Below are 24,864 nucleotides of genomic sequence, written 5' to 3'. Positions count from 1 at the left end.
CTATTCCCCGCCAATACGCGTCTATATTTTTTTTGTTCGCTTCAATATCAGTTTTGATTGTTCCTATTTCCTGTGTATGCGTGTCCATATTATTTATGATCGTTGTAACATCAGTTTTGATTGTTTCTATTTTCCGTCCATGCGAGTCTACATTATTTATGATCGTTGCAACATTAGCGCCGATTATTTCTATTTCCCGTTCATGCGCGTCTACACTCCTTTTGTTTGTTGCAACATCAGTTTTGATTGTTTTTATTTCCTGTCCATACGCAGTGATATCATTTATAGTTATTGTAATCTCATCCGGCTTGGTATTTTTTTTACCAAAGAATTTATCAAAGTTGTCATCGATCCTGTTAACATTTTTTCGCAACGGGGGTAAATTGGCCGACATCTCCATAAGATCCGAAATAGCATTTTTTATTTTTACAAGATTTGGTTCGTCTGCCGTCGTGGATCCCCGAAAAAATATTTCGACAATGTGTCGCACATCGTCGAAATGCGTTAGCGTCAACACGATCCGTTCTTCATATAATTTAATTTCACTACGTAAACCCTTTAACGAATTTGACATGGTTATATAATTGTCGCCAAGTGTACTGATTTTTCCATTTATCGTCAAGATGGATTCACCTGATTTAAGTCGTCCGTCGCCGGTATACAGCGCGATAGTGTCCTCGGAGGCATCATTATTTCGTGTTAAAACGTCATTCAGCGACACATTACTGGATTTCAGTTTACCCTGGCGGTCTTGAAATACAACTATTTCGCCTGGGTCAACACTTGTTAAATTCAACGTATCAGCGATTTCATCCTCGATTAGTTTTTTTATGTCATCGGTGGCGGCCGTTTCCGTGGGCTTTTTCAGCGCCGAAACCGGTCGTCCCCAAATATCAATCATTATTATTGTAAATGTTATTCTCTAAAATCCGTTGAGCTTCTACGACCCCACTAGTGTATTCGTTTACAACCACATGAGGTGGTTTTCACGATGATGAAATCGCCACAAGTACTTTCAATACTTCACGGCCGCATATCGGCGGGTCACTTAATCGCTGTGTTGGCAGCGTGGAATAAAAAACCCGGGCTGAACACGCCCGGGCTGAACACGCCCGGGTTGAACACGCCCGGATATACCGCATGAACTCTTTCGGCGGGGCTAACCCGTATGAATCAAAATAGACGATCGCACGCGGATCAATCGCGTACGCAACCCAATGAGTTCCCGCTCCGGAGGACCCATCGAGGTTAATTATGCCTGTTTCAGTATTCCTTGGGGCCGCCGGTAATTGATCCCTCATAAAAACACCTCTGAAGTTTTTTATCGCTAGCGCGTTTGCGGCGTCTATTAAATCAAAATTAGACATTGGAGTCATTAAACGGTTCCCGGTAGTCTTAGACCCTTTCCCGAATACCATGAATACGGGGTTCCCGGTAGTCTTAGACCCTTTCCGGCCACGGGTCGTTTTTTTTTTGTAGCCTTTCCCGGTTGCCTTCTTTAATGCCATTCCCGCCGCGGTACCAACGGCCCCCAACGCCGCCGCCTTAGCCACTGCTGGTGCGGCCGCGGCAATCAACGCTGGAATCGCAGCTAACAGCGGAAATATCCCACCGGTCTTTTCCATGTTTTTAATCGCTGCGGCTGAGAAATCTATTTGAACACCCTTTTTATTCTTCATCGCATCATTGAAATGTTTTATTTGACGCGCCGTCAACGATATCTTATGATTACCACCTGCCATCTGTGACGGCTTTAGCGTTATTGTGGTCCCGCATTGTTTAGCCGACTTTGATCGTAATTTCTTGACTTGACCATCAGTCAACTCTACACTGACGACACTATACGACATTTTATTGTAAACGCGTTTATGCTTTCAATTACATGTTTTCCACTGGCGCATCAACGATTCTCATTCGTCCACCAACACCTTCTAGCAGCATTGATTTATCGCTGAGAATGACAGCAACCGCTCTATAATTGGCACCAGCCGGGGCTATACGAGCTCGGAAGTGTATATCAACGACGGATTGTCTCGTTAAATCAAGATGTTCCAACGAAAAGTAATAAATCGGATACAGGTTTTTAAAATCAAGTTGTGATATTTGCAAACCAGTGTCGACGTTTTGATCACGACCCATGTATGACAGCAATCGATGATACACACGTGCGATATGGTTGTCGCCGTAATTAAGCTGTATATCCTCGGATGGTTCCTGTTGTCCGTTTATTCTCAGCGAAACCTCCATGACTCCTAATCGATCAAATATCATATGGCTGCGTTCTTGACTGCCCAATCGTTCCCTATTCTGTAGCGCTATGAATATATGACGCGGGGCTGAAACACCCTGTTTTGACGCCAAGTGCCATGTAAACGTATCGGCGACGTTATCCTCTTTAGCATCAGTTGTTACCGCTAGCCAACTCAACAACGATTTCCCCCCCTGTTCCATAAATGCTAACAATCGTGCTTCCGTGGTAACTGATGGAGTCAGCACCGGCATCCACAATGCCATTTTAGTTAAAATGACTTTACCGGCAGCGACGCCAGCAGCATGCCATATTGCATTGTTATCATCGCCCCTTCGAGTCAGCGCGATTGTATGCTTAGCCCCATAGATGACTTTTCTAACATTTCTGCAGAATCCAAATATGTGATGGAGTGGAATCGCGCATGAAAACTTTCGGCGTGGTCCTTGCAACATCCCTACTCGTGTTGCGAATCCCATATTGTAATTATCGTTAAGACTTTTTATAATATTGAAATTAGCGCCTGGTCTTGTTCTGCGGTCTGGGTTATTTGCTTCAGCCTGTGGGTCAGTTGCGGTATCTCTTTCCACCAGCACGTTAACGTACTGAAGATGGTCAGCGTTATCGGTGGAGTCCTTTGCGAACATTATAGATGGGCCCGCCGATCTTGTATAATCATCCGAGTATCTCGCCAACCCAATTATCGTCGTTGCAACATCAACCTCGCGTTCTATTGATTCAATTTCTCGCCCGTCAATAAGATATCTGGCGCTCTCAAATAACGCCATGATACCGTTGTTGACGAAGCCAACTCGAACACGATGGTCATCTGCGTATGGTGCATTATCGGCGGCATTTGTCACGAGTTCCCCCTCAATTTCGATAAACGCTTCACACGGCAAAAAATATTTACTGGTATCTTGGACTTGAAGTTCAATTCGCGATCGTAGGTCAGGTTGCGCTGCATAATAAGAATAATATTGATAATCACGGACAGAATCATCCCTGCGCACTGGGGCGTCCATATCAAACGCGGGGTCAGCGGTTCGCGCAAACATTTTATTATTATTCATGTCGGTGTTTTCAATTGAAATCCATCAACGTCGTTTTCGTCGTAGACCACTCCCCGCTATCGCGTTCATGAGCGCGTTGGTTGCCGCATCGGCGGATGGCGAAGTCGCCAACGACTCTAGTTTTTCTTCCACGGCGTTATTTATTACTTTACTGACATTCGCAGGCATCACTGTCGTTGATGGCATCTGTTTTTTTCTCCTGGATTTTACCAATGACATTAGTTTGTCCCGCGCGGCTGAAAGCGCCTTTCCGGCAACATCTCCAATGGCACTAATACCCTTATCACGAATAACATCAATAGCCTTCATTCCTAATTGTTTGGCTAACGGCGCTACTTTTGGAGCCATTCTTGTAAATAACCCCGCAATGGTGCTACCGAGACCATCTCCATAGTACGCGCGGTAAACAGGCAATCGCGAGTTTACCACGTAGACGAGTACTGGTTTATCGTGGTTGTAGTGTATGATCATCCTTATTAAAAACACCAGTTTTCCAATTAATCATCCACGAGTTCGTCTATGAGCGTTCGATATGCATTAATGTCCATAATACCGCCTGCAAATAACCGCTTGCAAATATCAGCGGCCTCATTGATTATTTCCGGAGAGTTATTTCCGGCTCGTTTTCCTCCAATTAGTACCTCTAGCCGTGATATATCACTGAGAACACTACCAGGACAGGTAACGCCGTAGGATTCTTTACCAACAGAGTATCCTTTTCCTTTTTTTGGTTTTATACTTTTTACTTTATTGTGGAATATTATATATTTATTATCACGCAGTGGTAATGCATCTTTATATTTACTCGCTAAATACACCATTCTTGTCCAATCCTTTAACGACTTTATATTTTTCTCGTAACCGCTATTGATATGCTTCTTATCTCGTATGCTCTTAGCAAAATTGTTGGCAGCAAAATTAATTAATTCTTCATGGCTGAAGCCTCTAATTTCATCTATTGTGCTCTTCTTGAGTACAATACGGGGTATATTCTCCTCTTTTTCTTCCGGTATTTCTTCTTCCGGTATTTCTTCTTCTGGTATTTCTTCTTCTGGTTCTCTTGCGGTGGCGCCTAATTCTTCTTCGTCGGTCATTGTAACATAGGGTTCTTGTGGTTCGGTTATAGCGAGTGGTGGTGGCCTCCGTGTTGTAGCAGCCGCTATTTTTGCAGGGAGTGTTTCTAAAGACCTTTTTGTTTGTTTTGTCTCTGCCGCTATCTTTTCAAGCGCATCGAGGACGGGCACAGTTGCCGCCGTAACATCTTTGGTCGCTTTAGTTACCGGGGCAAAGAGTTGTTCGCTTCCAACAGTAAAATCGGTTTGCATTTGTTGTCGCGTTTGAAGTTGTTCTCGGACCCTGTCTCGTAACGGTATGAACTTTTTAAGCGCTGCTAGCCGCTCTCTGGCTAGCCGAGTAGTAAGTGATTCGCCTACCATTATTGCAATTGCGAAGCAATTTCTAATTTCTCGCCCAGTGTGTCATCGGAGGCTCCGTCTATAATCCTTCTAATGTTTTTGATCTTACTAGAAATCTCCCGGCGTCGTTCATAAACACGTCCAAGTTTTTTTCGTATTATTTCAACGGCAGTAAATAGTCCAATGAATGCATTTGCGTCATTGTGGTACAAGTTTTCATTAATCGTATGTTGCAATCGTTTTATAAAAAAGTACTCGCGGGCCAGGGTAAAACGCCCCCGTTTCGATTGTTCGTTAATAATTTCATAATCAGATAATATTTTTTCACTGTCGAGACCATCAGATAATTCAATTCCTTGATTTTTTAATTTTGAAATCTCGGCTAATATATTATTGATGTCTTCGATATTCATTATTCTTATAGAACATCTTGTTTTTAAATAAAAAAAAATGAAACCCCGTGTATCAATCCCGAGGTGTTCATACTTTGTTTTCTTCCGGAATGGACAATTTATTGTCATGGCGACTTCGTCAGCGCCATAGGCGCCGGTGACTTCGTCACTCGCTGATATTTACATATGAAAATCGAATTCTATGCCCGGTCTTTTTTGAGATTGCTGTTTGATATACTCGTTCTGCTACTTTTCGTATTGAGGCGATACAAATGTCAAAGTATCTACTGGCTTCATTCATCGACTGAAATATTTTTTCCTCGTGAGTTGTTGTATCAAATGACTTTACGGGTTTTGCTTTCTTTGGGTATTTACCGGTTTGGCCTTTTTTGGTATTTTGACTTTGCGAGATAGCTTGCAAGTTTATAAGAGAATTATCAGTCTTATTATTATTAATATGATCAATCACAAGTCCATTTTCGATTAATCCGTGAAAACATTCATAGATGATTCTGTGAACAAAATATGTCTTCTTTCCAGCACCAAATTGCAAATACCCGTGATTATTTACGGTACCAACCGGCTTCTTCAGTTTGCGGTTTCTAACAATGCCGTCGCGAGATGCCTCGTAACTGACGAGCACAGGATGCGGCTGAAATTCTTGGTCCATTTGTATAATAATACTATTTGTCTAATTTATTATTTGGTTTAATTATAAATCTTTCAACATAGTCTTGGGGGGTTTTGATGACAAAGTCGGCGGTGGGGTCAATGACGGCGTTTTTAATTCGCTTGTCATAATAGCGTTTTAACTCTCTGTATCGCTTTCCGCCACAATTAATACATAACTGTGATTTTCCTCTTACACCGACGTGACAAACCAAGCACGGTAGGGGGCCAAGAGAACCATTACGAACGCTTTGTAAATGATACCCGCAGAATTCACCTCTACATGATTTATTGCACGGGGTTGTCGACCCAATCATCAACCATTTGCATTTATTCATTATACTATATTCTTTCATTTAAATACTTGTTTTAATTATATGGATGAGTTCGAGAGATTGGCAGCAATTAAGCCCCGGAAAAATATTAAGTTCAATCTCGATAGAGTCCTCAAGGACACACCAAAAGCGTTAATAAACGATAGAACCCTGTTGAGTAAAATACGCGATTGTATCGATGAATTCAAGCGTGATGGCGCATCTCATAGTTGGTCAACATTTCGAATTGATGGCGTTGTTGATGCTACCATGAACGACAACCGCGCAGCAACGATAATATCACAACTTGACGGTAAAAGGTATTTCTTCAGAGTAAAATTCATTGTCCGGGTGGAATCAGGTAATTGGATCATACGTGATAAATTTGAACCAGTTCTCAGCGACATGAAAACAGTCACTGTCAGCCGCGACTCCAAGCCGGGGCTGTTAACCGGAATTGACAGACCATACTATGAACGAGCGTATCCTGAAACAGCAGTTGTTTATGGAATATACCCGTTAAATAAGAAACCTGATATCGGAAAACTGAAACCAATGAAACAGTCAACGGGGATAAATTGTGTAGCAGAACGAGTAATAGAGCATTTTACAAATGCGTGTCGAGGAAACAAATTGACTGATTTACGACGTAGCAAAATCAACCAGTGGGAACTAACCGTAAAAGAGCGTGGAGCAACCATCAGCGACATAGCGAGATTAGAAACATCGCTGAGATTTCCAATAACCGTTACAACGATAACCGGTGAAGTATTATACGAATCAAAGTACAAATCAAATGGGACCCCAATCAAAATTATTGATCATAACGAACACGCATGGACGCCCGCGATCACAATATTTCCACGGGATAGAACAGTAAAGTATATACCCGAAGAATTTTTAGGAGAAGAATTCTCCCGGGATGGTTTTCTCGCGGAGAGGAAACTATTTGATGCTATTGCCTGCTTGTGTAAAAACGACCCTGTATCAGTGTGGTTACTTCGCAGCGCTGAAAACGACATGGATACCTTTGATCAGTTTGTAAGACCAAACGGTGAATTATATCGCACTGAAGCGTTTCACAACAGGATGAAAAAAACCGCCATGGAATTTGAAGAGCATGATGAACAACTGCTAACAAATTGTTTTACGATTCCATCGGTTGCGGCTCATGTTGCAGCAAGGAAAAATGCGTGGAGACCAACGCGCAAGGAATTTCTACCGGATGTACAATCCAGTTGTTTGGAATATTATCACGGTGGACTATGGAACACTGAATACAACCGCGACGCTATGATTTCCGTTGATATGGTTGCCTGTTATCCAGCGAGTTTTCTCGGGTATGGATCCGCCGCTGAGTACTTTAGACGATTTGGACACCCCAGACATGAAATGACTCGTGTTGCTATTAATGGACCACTGCCTGATTTTGATTTAACCGGATTCGCTCGCATAGTATCATTTGAATTCGCGGCAGGACTTCATCGATGTTGTTATATTTGGATCGGTAGACACATGGCTGAAAAGAAGTGGCTGCCAATAGCGCTGCTACGGTATATGATTGATTGTAGCATGCTTGTATCGTTGATTGTCAGTGACGCGATTATATCATACCGGGCACAGACTGAAGTCTGGTTACCAGAACCGGAGCGTCTAGATAGCATAATTGACGAGTCCAGAAAAAACATTGATGCCGACGAGGAATATATCATCGAATGGTCCAGGAGGATATTTAACCAACGAAACCGCGAGGCAAAAGATCTCGGTAGAAGAATAATTGGTAAGTTCACACAAGGTGGAAAAAACCACGACTACAAACGATATTGCTCACGGCTGATTATAGATGACGCAGAATATGATTTCGTAATCAAGGACGCAGTGGCAAAAAATAGATACGTGAACTGCAAAACAGCTTTCTTGTCCAATGGAACGAGGTTGGGTACAGTTGTTTCCTACAGCGATGGAGACAGCCCCGCGTATCCACATTTGAGGGCATCTATGCTGGGTTACGCCGCTATCAATTTATTCTCGATGATAAATAAATTTCCCGATACCGCGGTTAGAGTAGCCGTTGATTCGTTTTATGTTGACGTAGCGTATAAGGAAAACGTAGCCGAGTTTACTAGTCCGGACGAGAGTTGGGGTACATGGAGAATTAAAAATGAAATACGACGCGATTATTCCCCGTCAGCAGATGTCACCGTTGAAAACAATTACTTACGCGGTGATAATTTATCAGAATGGTCTAATGCACCACCGTGTTCTGATCCAATTTGTAGATACAAAACAGTTTATTTAAGCGGCTGTGGCGGGTCAGGAAAGACGACTCGGGCAATTGAATTATTTCGAACGCGGGCAAGTATAATCGTGCTTACACCGACCCATAGACTAGCGCGAGAGATAAAACAACGAAATGTTGACGCCGTTACTTATCACAGCTTTTTTCGATACAGCGGCGGTGAGTGGACTCCTGATCGAATGGGTGAAAAATTTATTCCTGGGGTTATCATTTGGGATGAGATATGTACTGTTTCGTTAGATACTTTACAAATGTTTCTTGAGTGGTTGCTGCGCGCGAATACAGCGGTGATCATGTGTGGCGACCATGGTCAACCACCACCATTTGTCGGCGAGGGCCCACATGATTGGTTAAAGGGTTTTGTGGACTATTATGAAGAAACCGATACTGATTACCGAGCACTTGATGAACAACTGCTCGGGGTTAAAAAATTAATCAGATTACAGCCGGATAGAATTCAGTGTGAAATAATCCGCGAGGTGATTCCGGAAACGCCGTTAAATGAATTCTGGGAAACATGGAGACCAAACGATTTGATTGTAGCGAGTAGAAAGATAGTCAGGGACACACTTCAGCGGAAGTTGTTTACGTTGCATAAGGAAAAGTTTCCAACGCGTCCAGTGCCGTTATGTTATAGACCCGCGGACACACGGCGGCAGAACATTGAAGTTGAAATTCCAGGCCGGACAGAAAAACAAATTCTCGTGCTGAATGATATCGTGCTCGTTGATATCGGTGTCGTCGAGGACGCGCTACGTGCTGATAAATCCCCGTGGACGCTAGGATACGCAACAACAATACATTCCTCGCAGGGACTAACCATCACGGACACAATTGTTTGGATGGTTGATAATCGCATCGAATGGTCAAATCTAGTCTATCTTGCAGTGTCCCGAGTACGGAGGATAAATCAGCTTCGAAGAATTGTTATTGACAGAGTCAGTGACGGAGTCACCAACGACAACGACATTATCGATGCAAGCGTCATTGATAGAAAACTCTCGGGTTACCGCCAACAGGATAAAAAAAAACAGCGGCGTTTTGATATTGATGCCGAATTAATAATTGCGTTACGACAACAACAGAATAATCACTGCGCGAGTTGTAATTGTGTAATGCGCTGGCGTTATTCGGATAAAGACGCTCGCCAATTTACCGTGGACAGAATCGATAACAGTCTCGGTCATGTTAAAAACAATGTGAGGTTGACATGTCTTGAGTGTAATAGACGCAACGGCGCTAGTTAAGACCACGCGGGGGCAATTGAGTATCGTCAGGTATCACTTGTAGTTGCTCGCGTGTAAATCCGCGCTGTGGGGCAGTTGAATCCAGTCTATAGATCGGTGGTCTACCAGTTGATCGTGTTATCGTTGATATGTTATGCGTGGTAACACTCCAAATAGGATCAGTAGCTCTTTTTTACCGCCTTCAAGCTCTCCTGGTTCATACAGATATCTAACAGTGACATCGCCGAGAATCGGCTTGGAAACGCTATTTATTTTTGATTTTCCGGGTATATACTCGTATTTAATCGCGTCGCTGGGCTTCATGTTGATTACTCGGGTAATCTCGTTATTTAACGCTGCAATTACGCCTGGCAACCTTTTGACCCATTCACGAGATCGTTTTTCTTGGATGAATTCCTTCGCGTATTGATACCCAAATAACCGTTCAGCAAGAGTCCGATTGAATCGTTCAACAATTGCCTGATCACGATGTAGCGCAGTATGACCTCGTCGTATCGCGACGCTATGATGTTTCAGCGTTGATAAAACAGCGCCGCGAAATTCATTGCCAGGATCAACTTGTAATAGATTTGGCCAGCGCAGAGGACCCCTTCGGTAAATCCGCTCAAACGCATCGGCTACTTCAGTTGCTGACTTTGTTTTTAACGGCTCCGCTTGTTTGTATCGACTCGCAACATCAACTACGGTTAGCGCGTATTTGTAACCGTTGTCATGCGGCAGAAATAGTATATCAGCTTGATGAACTTCATTGGGTACGGTAACATCAAAGCGCGAAAAGTTGATTTGTTTAGGTGGTGGTAGATAGATTTGCCATATAGCCTGTTTGGATAACCAATTAGCCGCATTGGCCTTTGTTACCTTTGCAGCGCTTGCGAGTTTACCAATTGCGGCCTTCCCCTTCCAGTATCCTCTCGGAGAATAATAGATGGATTCCATGTTGTTATTATAAACGCTAGCGTTTTCAATTACCAGCGCGAGAAGCTCCGCTTCCAATCATTAATTTACCTTTCATAGCCGATTTTACCAACCATGAAGCCAATTTTTCTTTGAGGGATTTATCAGGAATAGCATTTAACGCGTGAATTAATTTTACATCCGCGATATGACGCTGTTGCAGATCACCGCTACGATAAGCTATATCATGTATCCGACATGCTTCGTCGATAGCGTTTATTGGATACTCACCGGGTCGCGGCTGATTTTGATCATCGAGTCTGATATCTAATCGTGTTCCGGGGCCACAGTAGCTATATCCTGGGAGGTGCTTTTCTCCTGGATACTTTGCCCACGGTGTTCCGGGGAGTTTTGATAACTTGGCTGCAATATCACCTCCTCGCTTTTTTTTAAAGCATCCCCGGGTCTAGCAGAAATAAATCTAAATTTCTTTGTACCGCATTGTACACACTTACCAGTAAGTGCCGATCTGTTATTTCTTGTTGTAACGGTTGTCATATCATTTGTGCCAGTACGCACTCTACACTTCACACAATATAGATCCATAATTTATGTATAGAGATATGAATATAATTGATTTTTCGGCGACTAAAACGAGAGAACCAGTTAAGCATGTTGCAGCGTTACCAAACTCGATCCGGATGATTATCATCGGACCATCTGGATCCGGCAAGACGCAATTGTTACTTAATTTAATAATGAGATGGATGAAGTGGGATAAGTTGTATTTAATCGCCCCTAGCGTAGATGATCAACGATGCTACGAGGTGTTGAAAGATTTTAACGAGAATGCATCAGCGATCGCTGAAAAAAATGTTATTGAGTTTATTACAGATATCAATGATGCACCAGGTATTGATGATATTGATGGCGACGTTAACAATCTAGTCGTGTACGATGATGTTATGTTAGACAATCAAAAAAACCCAGCTAGGATATTTTCCAGAGGCAGGCATAAAAACACCGACGTGATATATGTCACTCAACGATACACTCAGATTCCAAAAGTAATCAGAGACAACTGTAATATTCTTGCTGTATTCAACGGCGTTGATACACACACGCTACGAAATATTTGGCAAACTTGGTGTGGCGGTGACATGGACTTTAATGGTTTTCGAAACTTTTTTAGTCATGCTCAGTCGACCCCACATGGATTTGTAACGATAAATTTACATGATCCTAGGACACGATATCGTATCGGACTTGACCAAATATTCGGTTAGTTGTAAATAATTTTCATTGTAAATAACTTCTTAGCAGCAGGGGGGCAATGACATCGACGCGGTCGTCGCTGTGTTTACCGGACGCTGACGACGCTGGGATCGGCTCGCAGAAAGTATTAATTAAACCAAATGACGATTGGACGACCCCCCGACGACGACGTCGTTTTTTTTTACCGGGCGCTGACGACACCGGATCCGCTGAGTGCAGAAAGTATTAATAAAGCAAAATAACGATTCGACAAAATGTCGGATTCGCCCCCTCTGCTGCTCCTACACCAAAATACATTCCCACCTCCGGCGGGACTCGAACCCGCAATCCCCGGCTTAGAAGGCCGGTGCCTTATCCATTAGGCCACGGAGACATTGATGGCTGTTTAAACGCATTTTGATCTGTCTGTGATGGTTGCTTAAAGATAATTTGATCTGTCTGTGATTTATCATCTGACAAATATTCATTCTATGATGAAATGTTAATCTTAAGCAATAACATAAATAACTGTGCACACGCAATACGCCCTATGCAAATTTAGTGTTATTTACCTTGTTATTCCTGTTGCTGAAGTCGTTGCTATTGTCACTACAATTATTATTATTATTATTATTCTCGAAGACGAAAACAATAACAACGATAAATAACAATTAACAGCCTCAGCAACATTGTCAAAGATGCCGAAACTTTCTCATTTTTATATTCAGCTATTCAGAAGTCAAACTAACCTCGGGTATCAATATTTACCGAGGAGTTGTTACTCTTCTTGTAAGCACTGCTATATACGGACAGATGCGCTCAGCATCTTACAGTCTGATTCATTACAAAACCCTGCCCTACCCACCTCTACTCGCAACAACCAAGACTTCCATTCTCTTGCATGTATCCCTCTGCTCTGTATACTTGATCAAATTTCTTTCATGATCTTCATGACACCTCTCCTCCCAACTTTAAGTCAACTTAATTGTCACCAGCTTCTTCCTAGACACATGCCAAATCAGAACGTTTAGAGGCAGACAAGTCTGCACAATTTCCGAGAAACCAATTTCTTACTCATGGTTCACACATGCATGTCCCAACTGTCAGATTGAGTGAAGATCGTTTTCGTTTATACCTAGGATGTACTGATTTCAACTTCTCGTGGGTCAATCAATCCAAAAGCTGCCTATATGTTTGGACATTAACTAAAACGAAAATTTGCTTCTTCCGACTGAATGACGGATATATTTCCTCTCGCGGCTGCAAAACTACACTAGTCGCCACTAGTGAAATCACTGAGGATTTCACCCACTCAGTCAAGTATATTCGTTATTCATTCGTTTCCACCAAATATTCTATATAATGGCCTACTTGAAGCTAGAGGGACAGTGTTTTGAAAGTCATTAAATATTTCTAGTCCCATAAGTCAGACACCCCCCACCCCCAAATATGTGCTGATATTTTAGAACTATTTGTCCGCCTGATTACACCCTTGTTAAATCTAGGAATTATTCACGGATCAATCGTCCGGTATCATTAAGAAGCTGTATTTATTTGCAAAACCATTCAATAGATGCTAAATAACCAACTAAACTAGCACCTTATATTAAATGGCATAGTACCAGAGGTTCGGCGTGGAATCAGAAATCAAAGAAGCACAATTGACCAACTTGTCAGACATGACAAATGTATTAATTAGAGATATTTTCATAAAGAAAGAACATATACTTCCCGCTTTTTCGACTTGGCGAAATTTTTTGACATCATATAGAAGTACGGCATAATGAATAACTTGTTCAGTCTAGGCCTAACTTCATTCCAATTTTGTAAATGAGACTTCAGAGTTAAGGTTGATAGAACCCTTTCTTCAAAGTTAACCTCATGAGATTGATATACCTCAGGGCAGCATTCACAGTTACCCTTATCAGCATTAGAATTACCAGATCAGTGAAATGCCCTAATCCAGGACCTGACTGCTCATTGTATGTTGAAGACCTTTTGATCTGCTATAAACCAAAGAAAATGCATACGATTGAACGTCAACCACAGATGAACATAAACTGAGTTCAGAAATGGAAGAAAGTAAAATGGAGTTGAAATGTTCGACATCAAAATCTAACCGAAGGCATTTCGGCCGATAACATCGCATTCCTTATGATCCAAAGCTTTATCTTGAAGATTGTCTTGTTCCTGCTGTGGTGGAGAACATATTTATTGGCCTTATATTCGACCTAAAATAAATCTTGTCTACATATTAGATATCTCAGGAACAAATGTCAAAACGACCTTAGCCAACTCACATTCTCGGGAGCTGATAGGAAGGCCTTGCTCCAGCTACAGAAGGTCATTAGTAAAAACCAAACTTGACTATGGATCGTGTGTGTACTGATCAGGTTATTTATCCCACGTTCAAATCCTTGGTCCGATACACAGTCAGGGACTTTGACTCTGGCTATATACACTTAAAACTTCCTTTTCCGAATTCCTCTATTATCAGGCAAATGAGCTATCACTATATCTCAGACGAATGAAACTGATCCTTCAGTATGCTACCAAACTATCTTCCAATCCAGATATACCCGCATATGTAGCATTTAGTTCCATATATCAAATTTCTACGTTCCGAAATCAAATTTTGTTCCATCTTTTTACGAACGGATTCGTCTTCTCTTTCAAACAGCAAAATGCAACATTGAAAAATATTGTTAACTCTTAATTTCCCAAATCAGCACCGAGATTATCAAAACATTCAAATTTTTTTTTTTTTTTTTGACTTGTGAGAATTCATAAAGTCTTCAACAATTCATATCCTTTTCAGAGTAAATTCATCGAATTCAGAGCCTATCATTGTACCCATATGTCCATATATTCAGACAGTTAGAAAGACGTAAACAAAAGTTGTAGCTGCCAGTGACAAGCAATGTCATCATCAATAGCCGCTTACCGGATAAAGCCACACTTATTAGTGTAGAATCTACAGTCATACACGAAGCTTTGAGTGTGTGGGTGGGTGTGATTTGGAATTTTAACGTAGCTTTAATAATTTCTCAGTCATACCGTTACGATATCGGTAGTGTGACAGCTTATAGTGATGTCTAGTACTGGGGCATCATGCCGCATGCACATAGCATGATGTCCCACCCAGTCACATTATCCTGACGCCAGGAATACTATTCCTGACAATAACCTCTTAATGCTGAGCGACATCCGAGGCAGCTGCTAGTACTATTTTTATTAGTTTCCTCTGACCCTTGTCACGCCATTTTTGATATTTGGACATTTATGTTGGGGTGTAGGGTCTGAGTCCATTCTCTGTCGAAAAGTTGGAATTCGCCTACATAATTTGGGGTCGGCATGTGGTAACCGCTTACTAGCCGGAGCAGCAAACTTGAACGACCTTTCGTCGAGATATACCTGCATGAAATCGATAGGAATATGATTAATTTTCTCAAAACTCGTGAACATAGCATTCGTCATGTCTTTAATCCGCTGACAGACGTGACGAAAGTACGTTGTTGCTGAAATTTGACCTGGATCTGCCATTTGCATTCCGAGTCATATGACTATGCAAATCTCGCAACCTACATGTTAATGACATCAGCGGTCATATAGTCACGTCATTTCGACAATAAGCAAATTTTCGAAGTTGTTATACATAGAACTTGGACATATTATGTAGAAGTCAATTAATGTGTGTAAATAAATATAATGCACACTTAATTCTCAATACATTTATTCTGAGAACAACAGCCAGACACCTGTCGGTATCGCAGCAGGGACGAGATTAACATTCTCAAGAAGTGCCGATCACGTGTTAGCGATGTGTTTGTTGGTGTCACATGACAACCACAGTGACATGTGCTCTCTGCGTAAAGAATCTGATTTTCTTCAAATTGCTGAAACATTTACAGATTTTCGGTCGTTGTTTTCAAAATAAATATTTTGAGATGTTTATGCTTTTTTTCTTTCATTTTTTTTTATAAATATTACGTGACTTTCATTTATATGTTCGATTTGTTTTCCTACAGCAACACTACAATTGGTGTATTGTTGTTATCACTTGACTGTATGACCTTTGATATCATTGACATGTAGGGTGCAAGAGTTGTGTAGTCACGTCTGTCAGCGGATTAAAAACATAACGAATGCTATGATCGCAATTGATGAGAACATAAATCATATTCCTATCGATTTCAGGCAGGTATATTTTGATGAAAGATCGTTCAAGTCTGGGCTGGCCAGTAAGCCGCTACACCATGACAACACCAAGTGCTGTCTGCGAATTCCAACTTTTAGGCAGGGAATGGAGGAATGGACTCTGACCCTACACCCCAACATAAACGTCCAAATATCAAAAAATTGGGGTGGCACGGGTCAGAGGAAACTCGAACAACATTTTAATAAGTCTCTGGAATGACTCAGATCGAAACCGCGACCTCCCGCATCTGAGGCGGCCGCTCTAATCACTAGGCCACTGCAGCGGTACGAAGTTTTGAGCTATATTGAAACCAATAAATAAAAACAAATTATATCATCTTTCCGGATTCCTTTTCCACAATAAAAGCCCTGCAGAATTTTAAATTTGACAGGCCGTTCATACCCAATATTTTTACAAAAACAATGCTCTCATACGTTTTGAGAAACATGTTTTGTGCTGATTTTTTATTAATTGCTTTACATATCAGTTCCGTGACGTCACCCATGTTAATTTGCCGTTTGAGGTCATACATTTCGGGGTACTATTTCTATAAAAACGCTTTTGAGGCCCAAGTGGCCTATATAACTACAGTTGTTCGAAAGCTACCTTATTGTAAATAAGCCTGTGATTCCAGTGGCAAAAACAGAAACGTCAATGTTTGGCTTGCAAATGTATGGTTTGCATGCATAATATAAATTGATGATCATGCCGAATTACCAGTACTAGCATCGACTTTGGACAAGTGAACAATCCCTATTTGATTTGGCTATTTCTTAGTTTGCTCTTTAAAGCTCAAAAATCTTTCGTTGAAATAAAACCAAATTAAGTTGTTGGTATATCTTTCTCTGTTGTTTTTTTTTTTTTTCAACATTGACAATTTCGATGATTATCTTACGTACGGATAATATAATTTTAGAAACATATTTTCCACAAGAATGTCCCTTGACTGTGGTTGCAGCTCTATTCCAATTTACAGGTATGAATCTTAATGGAGAAAATGATCAGAACTATCACTGAAGCAAGCTTTTAAAATACACCTGCACCAAAATATATTCCCACCTCCGGCGGGACTCGAACCCGCAATCCCCGGCTTAGGAGGCCGGTGCCTTATCCATTAGGCCACGGAGGCGTTGAAGGCTTTGAAAACATATTTTGATCTGTCTGTGTCTTATCATCGGGCAAAAATTCATTCTACGATGAAATGTCAATGTTTAACATTATAATTAACAACTGTGTACACGAAATACGCTCGTTGCAAATTTACTGGGTTTTTTATATATACATTGGAAAGAGAATCTATAAGGTCCTCAAATATTTTCATATTTTACTTCGTATTCAAGAGCAACGATGATACTAGAACGATATAATTTTAATGAAGAGCCATCAACTTTAATTAGAAGAAGAAATCTAAGAAATGGTAGTTATAAGATGGTCCTTTTCAATAGATGTAACTGAGGCCGAAACGTTCTCATTTATTTATTCCGCTATTTACAAGTCAGATTAACCTAAGGTACCAGATATATTTTGATGAAAGGTCGTACAAGTTTCCTGGGCCGGCTAGTAAACGGCTACCCAATGCCAACACCTAATGCTGTCTGCACATTCCAACTTTTAGATTCGGAATAGACTCTGGCCCTACACCCCAGCATAAATGTCCAAATATCAAACAAATGGAACGGCAAGTGTCAGAGGAAACTCGGACTACATTTTTATAAGTCTCTGGTATGACTCGGTTGGAAATCCCTATTTGATTTTGACATTTCTCAGTTTGCTCTTTATAGCCTAAAATCGTCCGTTCAAATAAAACCAAATTAAGTTATTTCTATATCTTCCTCTGTCTCCTTTTTTAACATTTAAAAGAAAAATATAGAAACCTTTTTTCTACAAGAATGTACCTTGAATGTGGCTGCCACTCTCATCCAATTTACAGGTAAGAATCTCAATTAAGAAGTGATCAGAACTGGCACTGAAGGAAGCTTTAGAATACACCTACACCAAAATACATTCCCACCTCCGGCGGGACTCGAACCCGCAATCCCCGGCTTAGAAGGCCGGTGCCTTATCCATTAGGCCACGGAGACATTGATGGCTGTTTAAACGCATTTTGATCTGTCTGTGATGGTTGCTTAAAGATAATTTGATCTGTCTGTCATTTATCATCTGACAAATATTCATTCTATGATGAAATGTTAATCTTAAGCAATAACATAAATAACTGTGCACACGCAATACGCCCTATGCAAATTTAGTGTTATTTCCCTTGTTATTCCTGTTGCTGAAGTCGTTGCTATTGTCACTACAATTATTATTATTATTATTATTCTCGAAGACGAAAACAATAACAACGATAAATAACAATTAACAGCCTCAGCAACATTGTCAAAGATGCCATTTCTACCCCTTTCACGAAAATATATAAATAAATAAGTAAACTGGGTTTTGCTGGCTTTTTATATATACATTGGAAAGAGAATCTATAAGGTCCTCATATATTTCCATATTTTATTTCGTATTCAAGAGGAACGATGATATTATTAGAACGATCTAATTTTATTGAAAAGCCTTGAACTTTAATTAGAAGAAGAAATCTAAGAATTGGTAGATATAACATGGTCCTTTTCAATAAATGTAACTGAGGCCGAAACTTTCTCATTTTTATATTCAGCTATTTAGAAGTCAAACTAACCTCGGGTATCAATATTTACCGAGGAGTTGTTACTCTTCTTGTAAGCACTGCTATATACGGACAGATAATCAGACATTCGTTTTTTCATTAGGTGGGGAGGGGTCTTATTATCGAAATGAATTTCTCAAATTAAAATCTCTTTCACAATTTCTACAGCTTTCATGATTTTCCAAACACATCCATCCATCCATACATGTACTCATGCATACATACATACATACGTACGTACGTACATACTAGAGTACATCTCCTGCAATAGCACCAACATCTTCAGCAGGGACCATCTATCACTTTGATTTTCTCCACTTATCCTGAACACCATTCTGATAGTACAAAAACAGTGTTGGTCAGTCACTACCTGTTTGGAAGTAGGCAGCCAGCATTTCGGCCTAACGCTTCATCCATAATCAGACGTTTTGCCAAATGTTTGAATCTACACTTGACAGTTTGTTCCTGTTATCCTCAGAGCGCTCAGCATCTTACAGTCTGATTCATTACAAAACCCTGCCCTACCCACCTCTACTCGCAACAACCAAGACTTCCATTCTCTTGCATGTATCCCTCTGCTCTGTATACTTGATCAAATTTCTTTCATGATCTTCATGACACCTCTCCTCCCAACTTTAAGTCAACTTAATTGTCACCAGCTTCTTCCTAGACACATGCCAAATCAGAACGTTTAGAGGCAGACAAGTCTGCACAATTTCCGAGAAACCAATTTCTTACTCATGGTTCACACATGCATGTCCCAACTGTCAGATTGAGTGAAGATCGTTTTCGTTTATACCTAGGATGTACTGATTTCAGCTTCTCGTGGGTCAATCAATCCAAAAGCTGCCTATATGTTTGGACATTAACTAAAACGAAAATTTGCTTCTTCCGACTGAATGACGGATATATTTCCTCTCGCGGCTGCAAAACTACACTAGTCGCCACTAGTGAAATCACTGAGGATTTCACCCACTCAGTCAAGTATATTCGTTATTCATTCGTTTCCACCAAATATTCTATATAATGGCCTACTTGAAGCTAGAGGGACAGTGTTTTGAAAGTCATTAAATATTTCTAGTCCCATAAGTCAGACACCCCCCACCCCCAAATATGTGCTGATATTTTAGAACTATTTGTCCGCCTGATTACACCCTTGTTAAATCTAGGAATTATTCACGGATCAATCGTCCGGTATCATTAAGAAGCTGTATTTATTTGCAAAACCATTCAATAGATGCTAAATAACCAACTAAACTAGCACCTTATATTAAATGGCATAGTACCAGAGGTTCGGCGTGGAATCAGAAATCAAAGAAGCACAATTGACCAACTTGTCAGACATGACAAATGTATTAATTAGAGATATTTTCATAAAGAAAGAACATATACTTCCCGCTTTTTCGACTTGGTGAAATTTTTTGACATCATATAGAAGTACGGCATAATGAATAACCTGTTCAGTCTAGGCCTAACTTCATTCCAATTTTGTAAATGAGACTTCAGAGTTAAGGTTGATAGAACCCTTTCTTCAAAGTTAACCTCATGAGATTGATATACCTCAGGGCAGCATTGACAGTTACCCCTATCAGCATTAGAATTACCAGATCAGTGAAATGCCCTAATCCAGGACCTGACTGCTCATTGTATGTTGAAGACCTTTTGATCTGCTATAAACCAAAGAAAATGCATACGATTGAACGTCAACCACAGATGAACATAAACTGAGTTCAGAAATGGAAGGAAGTAAAATAGAGTTGAAATGTTCGACATCAAAATCTAACCGAAGGCATTTCGGCCGATAACATCGCATTCCTTATGATCCAAAGCTTTATCTTGAAGATTGTCTTGTTCCTGCTGTGGTGGAGAACATATTTATTGGCCTTATATTCGACGTAAAATATATTTTGTCTACATATTAGATATCTCAGGAACAAATGTCAAAACGACCTTAGCCAACTCACATTCTCGGGAGCTGATAGGAAGGTCTTGCTCCAGCTACAGAAGGTCATTAGTAAAAACCAAACTTGACTATGGATCGTGTGTGTACGGATCAGGTTATTTATCCCACGTTCAAATCCTTGGTCCGATACACAGTCAGGGACTTTGACTCTGGCTATATACACTTAAAACTTCCTTTTCCGAATTCCTCTATTATCAGGCAAATGAGCTATCACTATATCTCAGACGAATGAAACTGATCCTTCAGTATGCTACCAAACTATCTTCCAATCCAGATATACCCGCATATGTAGCATTTAGTTCCATATATCAAATTTCTACGTTCCGAAATCAAATTTTGTTCCATCTTTTTACGAACGGATTCGTCTTCTCTTTCAAACAGCAAAATGCAACATTGAAAAATAATTTTAACTCTTAATTTCCCAAATCAGCACCGAGATTATCAAAACATTCAAATTTTTCTTTTTTTTTTTGACTTGTGAGAATTCATAAAGTCTTCAACAATTCATATCCTTTTCAGAGTAAATTCATCGAATTCAGAGCCTATCATTGTACCCATATGTCCATATATTCAGACAGTTAGAAAGACGTAAACAAAAGTTGTAGCTGCCAGTGACAAGCAATGTCATCATCAATAGCCGCTTACCGGATAAAGCCACACTTATTAGTGTAGAATCTACAGTCATACACGAAGCTTTGAGTGTGTGGGTGGGTGTGATTTGGAATTTTAACGTAGCTTTAATAATTTCTCAGTCATACCGTTACGATATCGGTAGTGTGACAGCTTTAAATGATGTCTAGTACTGGGGCATCATGCCGCATGCACATAGCATGATGTCCCACCCAGTCACATTATCCTGACGCCAGGAATACTATTCCTGACAATAACCTCTTAATGCTGAGCGACATTCGAGGCAGCTGCTAGTACTATTTTTATTAGTTTCCTCTGACCCTTGTCACGCCATTTTTGATATTTGGACATTTATGTTGGGGTGTAGGGTCTGAGTCCATTCTCTATCGAAAAGTTGGAATTCGCCTACATAATTTGGGGTCGGCATGTGGTAGCCGCTTACTAGCCGGAGCAGCAAACTTGAACGACCTTTCGTCGAGATATACCTGCATGAAATCGATAGGAATATGATTAATTTTCTCAAAACTCGTGAACATAGCATTCGTCATGTCTTTAATCCGCTGACAGACGTGACGAAAGTACGTTGTTGCTGAAATTTGACCTGGATCTGCCATTTGCATTCCGAGTCATATGACTATGCAAATCTCGCAACCTACATGTTAATGACATCAGCGGTCATATAGTCACGTGATTTCGACAATAAGCAAATTTTCGAAGTTGTTATACATAGAACTTGGACATATTATGTAGAAGTCAATTAATGTGTGTAAATAAATATAATGCACACTTAATTCTCAATACATTTATTCTGAGAACAACAGCCAGACACCTGTCGGTATCGCAGCAGGGACGAGATTAACATTCTCAAGAAGTGCCGATCACGTGTTAGCGATGTGTTTGTTGGTGTCACATGACAACCACAGTGACATGTGCTCTCTGCGTAAAGAATCTGATTTTCTTCAAATTGCTGAAACATTTACAGATTTTCGGTCGTTGTTTTCAAAATAAATATTTTGAGATGTTTATGCTTTTTTTCTTTCATTTTTTTTATAAATATTACGTGACTTTCATTTATATGTTCGATTTGTTTTCCTACAGCAACACTACAATTGGTGTATTGTTGTTATCACTTGACTGTATGACCTTTGATATCATTGACATGTAGGGTGCAAGAGTTGTGTAGTCACGTCTGTCAGCGGATTAAAAACATAACGAATGCTATGATCGCAATTTATGAGAACTTAAATCATATTCCTATCGATTTCAGGCAGGTATATTTTGATGAAAGATCGTTCAAGTCTGGGCTGGCTAGTAAGCCGCTACACCATGACAACACCAAATGCTGTCTGCGAATTCCAACTTTTAGGCAGGGAATGGAGGAATGGACTCTGACCCTACACCCCAACATAAACGTCCAAATATCAAAAAATTGGGGTGGCACGGGTCAGAGGAAACTCGAACAACATTTTAATAAGTCTCTGGAATGACTCAGATCGAAACCGCGACCTCCCGCATCTGAGGCGGCCGCTCTAATCACTAGGCCACTGCAGCGGTACGAAGTTTTGAGCTATATTGAAACCAATAAATAAAAACAAATTATATCATCTTTCCGGATTCCTTTTCCACAATAAAAGCCCTGCAGAATTTTAAATTTGACAGGCCGTTCATACCCAATATTTTTACAAAAACAATGCTCTCATACGTTTTGAGAAACATGTTTTGTGCTGATTTTTTATTAATTGCTTTACATATCAGTTCCGTGACGTCACCCATGTTAATTTGCCGTTTGAGGTCATACATTTCGGGGTACTATTTCTATAAAAACGCTTTTGAGGCCCAAGTGGCCTATATAACTACAGTTGTTCGAAAGCTACCTTATTGTAAATAAGCCTGTGATTCCAGTGGCAAAAACAGAAACGTCAATGTTTGGCTTGCAAATGTATGGTTTGCATGCATAATATAAATTGATGATCATGCCGAATTACCAGTACTAGCATCGACTTTGGACAAGTGAACAATCCCTATTTGATTTGGCTATTTCTTAGTTTGCTCTTTAAAGCTCGAGAATCGTTCGTTGAAATAAAACCAAATTAAGTTGTTGGTATATCTTTCTCTGTTGTTTTTTGTTTTTTTTTTTAACATTGACAATTTCGATGATTATCTTACGTACGGATAATATAATTTTAGAAACATATTTTCCACAAGCATGTTCCTTGACTGTGGTTGCCGCTCTATTCCAATTTACAGGTATGAATCTTAATGGAGAAAATGATCAGAACTATCACTGAAGCAAGCTTTAAAAATACACCTGCACCAAAATATATTCCCACCTCCGGCGGGACTCGAACCCGCAATCCCCGGCTTAGGAGGCCGGTGCCTTATCCATTAGGCCACGGAGGCGTTGAAGGCTTTGAAAACATATTTTGATCTGTCTGTGTCTTATCATCGGGCAAAAATTCATTCTACGATGAAATGTCAATGTTTAACAATATAATAAACAACTGTGTACACGAAATACGCTCGTTGCAAATTTACTGGGTTTTTTATATATACATTGGAAAGAGAATCTATAAGGTCCTCAAATATTTTCATATTTTACTTCGTATTCAAGAGCAACGATGATACTAGAACGATATAATTTTAATGAAGAGCCATCAACTTTAATTAGAAGAAGAAATCTAAGAAATGGTAGTTATAAGATGGTCCTTTTCAATAGATGTAACTGAGGCCGAAACGTTCTCATTTATTTATTCCGCTATTTACAAGTCAGATTAACCTAAGGTACCAGATATATTTTGATGAAAGGTCGTACAAGTTTCCTGGGCCGGCTAGTAAACGGCTACCCAATGCCAACACCTAATGCTGTCTGCACATTCCAACTTTTAGATTCGGAATAGACTCTGGCCCTACACCCCAGCATAAATGTCCAAATATCAAACAAATGGAACGGCAAGTGTCAGAGGGAACTCGGACTACATTTTTATAAGTCTCTGGTATGACTCGGTTGGAAATCCCTATTTGATTTTGACATTTCTCAGTTTGCTCTTTATAGCCTAAAATCGTCCGTTCAAATAAAACCAAATTAAGTTATTTCTATATCTTCCTCTGTCTCCTTTTTTAACATTTAAAAGAAAAATATAGAAATCTTTTTTCTACAAGAATGTACCTTGAATGTGGCTGCCACTCTCATCCAATTTACAGGTAAGAATCTCAATTAAGAAGTGATCAGAACTGGCACTGAAGGAAGCTTTAGAATACACCTACACCAAAATACATTCCCACCTCCGGCGGGACTCGAACCCGCAATCCCCGGCTTAGAAGGCCGGTGCCTTATCCATTAGGCCACGGAGACATTGATGGCTGTTTAAACGCATTTTGATCTGTCTGTGATGGTTGCTTAAAGATAATTTGATCTGTCTGTGATTTATCATCTGACAAATATTCATTCTATGATGAAATGTTAATCTTAAGCAATAACATAAATAACTGTGCACACGCAATACGCCCTATGCAAATTTAGTGTTATTTACCTTGTTATTCCTGTTGCTGAAGTCGTTGCTATTGTCACTACAATTATTATTATTATTATTATTC

The 24,864-nt window shown here is 40.2% G+C and overlaps 5 non-coding genes across 5 annotated transcripts; all 5 read right to left on the bottom strand.

Moving 5' to 3' along the window:
* Positions 1-12,126: 12,126 nt before the first annotated feature.
* Positions 12,127-12,199, bottom strand: Trnar-ucu (transfer RNA arginine (anticodon UCU)). Its single transcript has one exon. It is a non-coding gene; the product is annotated as a tRNA-Arg (tRNA).
* Positions 12,200-17,059: 4,860 nt separating this feature from the next.
* Positions 17,060-17,132, bottom strand: Trnar-ccu (transfer RNA arginine (anticodon CCU)). Its single transcript has one exon. It is a non-coding gene; the product is annotated as a tRNA-Arg (tRNA).
* Positions 17,133-18,011: 879 nt separating this feature from the next.
* Positions 18,012-18,084, bottom strand: Trnar-ucu (transfer RNA arginine (anticodon UCU)). Its single transcript has one exon. It is a non-coding gene; the product is annotated as a tRNA-Arg (tRNA).
* A 5,513-nt stretch (positions 18,085-23,597) lies between these two features.
* On the bottom strand, positions 23,598-23,670 carry Trnar-ccu (transfer RNA arginine (anticodon CCU)). Its single transcript has one exon. It is a non-coding gene; the product is annotated as a tRNA-Arg (tRNA).
* An 879-nt stretch (positions 23,671-24,549) lies between these two features.
* Trnar-ucu (transfer RNA arginine (anticodon UCU)) lies at positions 24,550-24,622 on the bottom strand. The gene has a single exon. It is a non-coding gene; the product is annotated as a tRNA-Arg (tRNA).
* Between the last annotated feature and the right edge of the window lie 242 nt (positions 24,623-24,864).

This window comes from Sinohyriopsis cumingii, chromosome 2 (assembly GCF_028554795.1).
Source record: "Sinohyriopsis cumingii isolate HCF-2022 chromosome 2, ASM2855479v2, whole genome shotgun sequence".
NCBI classification, from domain to species: Eukaryota; Metazoa; Mollusca; class Bivalvia; order Unionida; family Unionidae; genus Sinohyriopsis; species Sinohyriopsis cumingii.
Note: the sequence above shows the minus strand (reverse complement) of the source record. Positions and strands in the feature narration are given on the sequence as shown.